Raw genomic sequence first — 6064 nt, forward strand, 5'->3', positions numbered from 1 at the left:
ACCCAGGTACTCCTGACTCCAGAGCTGGTGCTTTATCCACTGTGCCACCTAGCCTCCCCTTTGCACCACCTAGCCACCCCTATGGCTACACATTTTTAACCTACACCAAGTAACATGCTTTCTCAATGAAGGGGAGTGGGGTGGGAGGAAGGGAGAGAATTTGGAACTCAAGGTTTTGGAGTATAAGTTGAAATTTGGTTTTGCATGTAATCAAAGAAAAAATAAAATAATTTTTTTAAAGTTTAATATAAATTCTTTGTTGCCGCTGCTGTGAAAGGCTCCATGGTAGTTGCTGGGGATACAAATCAAAATAAAGCCAGTGGTCATGTGAATTGAGAGACAGGAAAGGGTACCACTTTCCCTGTCAGTCTCATTTTCTTCATCTATCAAATAATAGCAGTATCAATACCTAATTCATAAGGTTGTTGATAAGATCTCAATTTATGGAAGCACATGGATGAGAATGACAGGAATAGGCAACATTGATGGGTAGTTATTGAAGAAAATATAAATATCAATGAGGGCACGGCTCTCTTTGAGCATTTGGTGCTTAAAGTACCCAGAGCAATACCTCTGAGTGCTGAGAATAATGGGTTTCAAATCTCCATATTTGTTTCTTTCTGATTTAGTGAATATAGTAGGAAGATATGATTCAAATCCCATCTGAGAAAAAAGTTATAAGACCTTGGACAAGTTACTTAATCTTTCTGTTCCTCAATTTCTTCATCTGTAAAATAATTGGATTGGACTAAAAAACCATTCAGATCTAGTTTTATGATCCTATTTTTATGTCAATTTGAACATCTTGCAGGGATGGGTAGCAAGTTACAAGAAGAATTATATAAAACATTGTGAAGTTTAAAATATTGGGACACTGGGAAGGAGAGTTGAAAATATAATTCTGGTTATCTGTTCCAGTCTATATGAGGCCAGTGAGCATATCTAACCTAAAATTTATATCTCTTTCAGTACTCAGCACATCTGAACACAGTATATCCTATCAAGGTTTATTAAATTTGATTGTGATTTTTCTCCCTGTTGTATAAGTAGGGCCCAATTCTCTAGTCTAGAACTGAGATGGAGTAAAAGCTTAGCTCTCCTTTCAGGCTTTGGATAGAGATCATTAAAGGAAACAGAGAGAGAGAGACAGAGACAGAGACAGAGAAACAGAGACAGAGATAGACAGAGACAGACACACACACACACACACACACAGAAGAAACAGAGAAACAGTGAGACATAGAGACAGAGACAATAGAGACAGAGATAGAGACTGAGACAGAGACAGAGAGAAAGACTGAGAGAGAGGAGACAGAGGCAGAGAGATGACAGAGATAGACAGAAACAACAGAGAGAGAGAGAGAGACAGAAACAGAGAACAGAGAGAGACTGAGAGAGACAGAGAGACAGAGAAACAGAGAAATACAGAGAGATAGAAAGAGAGACAGAGACAGAAACAACAGAAAGATACAGAGAAAGAGAAACAAGAGAGACAGAGAAACAGAGAGAGACAGAAAGAGAGACTGAGAGAGAAGAGACAGAGACAACAGAGAGAAACAGAAAAAGAGAGACAGAGAGAGACTGAGAGACACTGAGACAGAGACAGAGAGACAGAGACAGAGAGACAGAGACAATAGAGAGATGAGAGCAGAGACAGAGAAACAGAGAGAGAGAGACAGAAAGAGACTGAGAGACAGAGAAAAGACACAACAGAGAGACAAGAGAGACAGAAAAAGAGAGACAAGAGAGACCAAGACAGAGAAACAGAGAGATTAAGTGAGAGACAGAGAGAAGAGATAGAGACAGAGAGACAGAGACAGAGACACAGACAGAGATATGACAGATACACAGAGAGAAAACAGAGAGATACAGAGACAGAGGGAGAGAGAGAGAGAGAGAGAGAGAGAGAGAGAGAGAGAGAGAGAAAATTACCTCTGCTCACCAGAAAAGTTTTCAATTCCCAGCTGTAGGCTTCTATATTGCCTACCTGATGAGATCAGTCACAGAACAAAATCAAAAAAGACTTTTATCAGTCCCTTTACAAGTGAGTAGGTCTCTTTTTTCAACACTTTCACAAAGTTCCTTGCCTGCTGGGAATTTTTTTAGGCATTTTGTAAAAGTGAAGCTTTATAATGCTAGTGTTACTAAGTATGTATAAAACCTGGATGAGATTTTGCAACAGTCCCAAAGCAGGAGTTCTACACTTATACTTGATCAGTCTGACCATTCAACTCAACAAATATTCTATCTACAATGAATGAGAAAAAGACTATGCTAAGTATCAGGAATGCAAAGACCTGAAAAACTCTCAAGAGATTATTTTTTACTGGTTGTCTTTGTTAATGAACATCTATCAAAATGTTTATTTTTTTAATTTCAAAGGCCATAGAGACAACCAAAACTTATCCTAGCCGAAAAAGACTCAGTAGCATCATTCTTTGACACTTTTGATCCTACCTAGATCCTAACCTTATTTCCCATGGTTCCCTTAAACAGAATTTCTCTTCCAACACATTAGATTTCTTCACCATCACACAGGTGTCATATTCCTCATCCCTGAAAACAGCTCATGCTACTCCCTTCATCTAGAATTTTCTTATGATGATTCACAGGAATTCTTTCTATGACTTTCCTATCTTTCAAGGCCCAGTTTAAATCTCTTCACTTCATGAAACCTTTCTTCATTATTCCATGCCATAGTAATCTCTGCCTTCTCTGAATTCCTTAGACTTAAAGCCTCCATTTGAATATTTGATGTTATCACTGTCTTGTCTGAGAGATTTCTTCTTCAGTCACATACATCCTCCAATCTTCAATTTCTCCCCATCTGTTGACCTCTTCCTGCTACCAATGAACATGCCCTGTTCTCCCCTATCCTTTTAAAATCATCACTAGACTCAGTAATTCCATCAAGATATTGTCCAGGCACAATGGAAGGGAGGGTCACTGTAAGGTACATGGTCAATGCAGAGGGAATATATTAATTACAAAACATATTTCTTTTAACATTTTCCCTACTTCAGGGGGTAGAGTCAAGATGGTAGTGTGAGGGCAGTAATTCCCAGAAATTTCCCCCAAAAGTTCCAAAAGTTGTAGAATTATGACTATATTCATATTTTAGAGGGGCAGAACCCAGAGAAAGACCCAGTCCAAGACAACTTGGTAGATGGTAGGAAAGGTTTGTTCCACCAGGACTGGAGGTTAGAAAAAGTCCAGAGCAAACCTTTTAGCTCCTGCCTTCCAGGAGCAGCTTTAGGGTGCCTGAGTCCCTGGGGGCAACTTGGTCCATTGTAGTGGAAGCAGCTTCCAGACCTCTTGGCCAGGGGGATTGCTGAGATAGCTTAAAGGGTCAGTAGGAGAACTCTGCTGCACCAGAGTAAACTTGGAGTCCAGGTCAGTGCTGGTCTCAGGGCAGCTCCTCTTTGGGAACCTGTGGAGTAATCCAGTAGCTGCTTCCAGAGAGCTGCAGAAGTTTCACTGCTCTCCCTGGGGCAGAACTCTTCTTCTTTGCACATACTCAGATCCAAGTCAGAGTCTGTGTCCCCAGGGATCCTCCTCACAACTCCAGGGAAGAGGGCAGTGCTTGTGGTCATCCACAGACCAGAGCACAGGCCAGGAGAACAGTCAGAGCTTCTCATAAGAACTTAAGGGAATTAAGGTTGGGAGGGAGGGATGTCCCCAAAACCCTCAAAAGCTTTGGAAGTGCGGTAAATTAGATCATAGGCTAAGGGAATGAGCAAACAATGAAAAAGAAGAATCTGACCATAGAAAACTATTTTGGTCCTATGGAGGATCAAAATATTCACTCAGAAGATGACAAAGTCAAAGCTTCAGGAAACCTCCAAGAGAAATAGGAATTCATCTCAGGCCATGGAAGAACTTTAAAAAAGACTTTGAAAAGCAAGTAAGGGAGATAGAGGAAAAATTGAAAAGAGAAATGAGAGCAATGCAGAGAAATCAAGAAAATCAAGTTAGCAACTTGGTAAAAAGGGATACAAAAAATACTAAAGGAACAGGTTAAAAACTAGTTTAGGTCAAATGGAAAAAACAATCCAAAAGACAAATGAGAAGAATCCCTAAAATGCAGACCTGACCAACTGGAAAAGGAGAGAAAAAAAACTCTCTGAAGAAAATAACTCCTTCAAATGTAGAATGGAACTAAAGGAAGCTGATGACTTTGTGAGAAATCAAGAACAATAAAACAAAATCAATAGAATGAAAAACTAGAAGAAAATGTGAAATATCTTATTGGAAAAAACAACTGGCTTGGAAAACAGATCTAGTAGGGGGTAATTTAAAAATTATTGAGCTACCTGAAAGTCATGACCAGGAAAAGAACATAGACTTCATTTTTCAAGTAATTATTCAGCAAAATTTCCCTGTGATCCTAGAAGCAGAGGGTAAAATAGAATTTGAGAGAATCTATTGATCACCTCCTGAAAGGGATCCACTCAAAAAAACTCCCAGGAATATTATAGCCAAATTCCCAAACTCAAAGTCAAAGTGAAAATACTACATGCAGCCAAAAAGAAACAATTCAATACTGTGGTGCTCCAGTCAAGATTACACAGGATTTGGCAGTGTCTACATTAAGGACTGATAGGTCTTGGAATATAATATTTCAGAAGGCAAAAGACCTTGGATTACAATTGAGAATCAACTACCCAGAAAAACTGAACATCCTTTTTCAGGGGAAAAGAGGAACATTCAATGAAATAGGGGAATTTCAAACTTTCCTGTTGAAATGACCAAAGTTGAACAGAAAGTTTGATCCTTTAAGTACCAGACTTGGGAAGGACTAATTATGAGGGATTTAATGATGTTGAACAGCATGTATTTGTGCATGGGAAGATGATACTGATAACTCATATGAACCTTCACATTTATAAGAACATTTAGAAGGAGCATGTACAGACAATGCACAGGAGGGAGTTGAAATACTGAGAGAAAGGGAAAGGGAAGGTAGAGTGGGCTAAGATTTCACATAAAAGAGTGATGGGAACGGTTAGGTGGCAATGGATAAAGCACAGGCCCTGGAGTCAGGAGTACCTGAATTCAAATTTGGCCTCAGTCACTTAATAATTACCTAGCTGTGTGGTCTAGGGCAAGCCATTTAACCCCATTTGCATTGCAAAAACCTAAAATAAAAGAGTGATAAAAAAGCTTTTGCAATGGAGTGGAAAGGGTGAAGGTAAGGGGGAATGAGTGAGCCTTCATTCTCCTTTCAGAAATGGTTCAGAAAGGAAATAACAAACGCACTCAATAGAGTATGGGAATCTATCTTACCCTAGACAAAAAAGGGAAAGGGATGGGAGAAGGGGGACAGGGGGTGAGGAAGAGGATGAGTAGTTATAGAAGAGTGGGGAGACCAGGAGACAGTAATCAAATACAACACATCTAAAGAGGTACAGGGTGAAAGGAGAGAGAGAGAGAATAGAGTAAATGGAAGTGGGGAGGAATAGAATGGAGGGTAATACAGTTAACTATAGCAATTATGGAAAAGTTGAAGCAACTTCTCTGTTATATTTATGATAAAGAATGTAACCCATCCCAGATTCAGAGCCAACATATCTGAACACAAACTGAAGTACACTTTTCTCTCACTTCATTTCTCTAAGGTCTCTCTATCTTTTTGTGGTGAAGGGGGTTTATATTTACTTTCACAGCAAGATTATTGTATTAATATGAAAATAAATTATTTTTAAAAATAATATCATTCAGTCTTTATTCCTTTTTTACAGTATAATTCTTTGAAAAAAATATATCTATACACATTGAATCTTCTTCTCTCATCCTCCTCTCAACCCTTTACACTCTGGCTCCCTAGCTCATGATGCAACTGAAACTGCTCTCTCCAAAGTTGCCAAGAATCTCATAACTACAAGATGCAATTGGTTTTTCTCAGTGCTCTTTCTTCTTGGAAGCATTAGACATGGTTGGCCACTTTCTTCTCCTGGATAACTTCTACTCTCTAGGATTTTAAGATAATGTTCTCTTCTTGTCCTCCTCCTGTCTATTTGGCATCTCCTCTGAATCTTTTGCTAGGTCATCACCCCTGACAAGT

Source organism: Macrotis lagotis, chromosome 5 (assembly GCF_037893015.1).
Source record: "Macrotis lagotis isolate mMagLag1 chromosome 5, bilby.v1.9.chrom.fasta, whole genome shotgun sequence".
In the NCBI taxonomy this organism is placed as follows: Eukaryota; Metazoa; Chordata; class Mammalia; order Peramelemorphia; family Peramelidae; genus Macrotis; species Macrotis lagotis.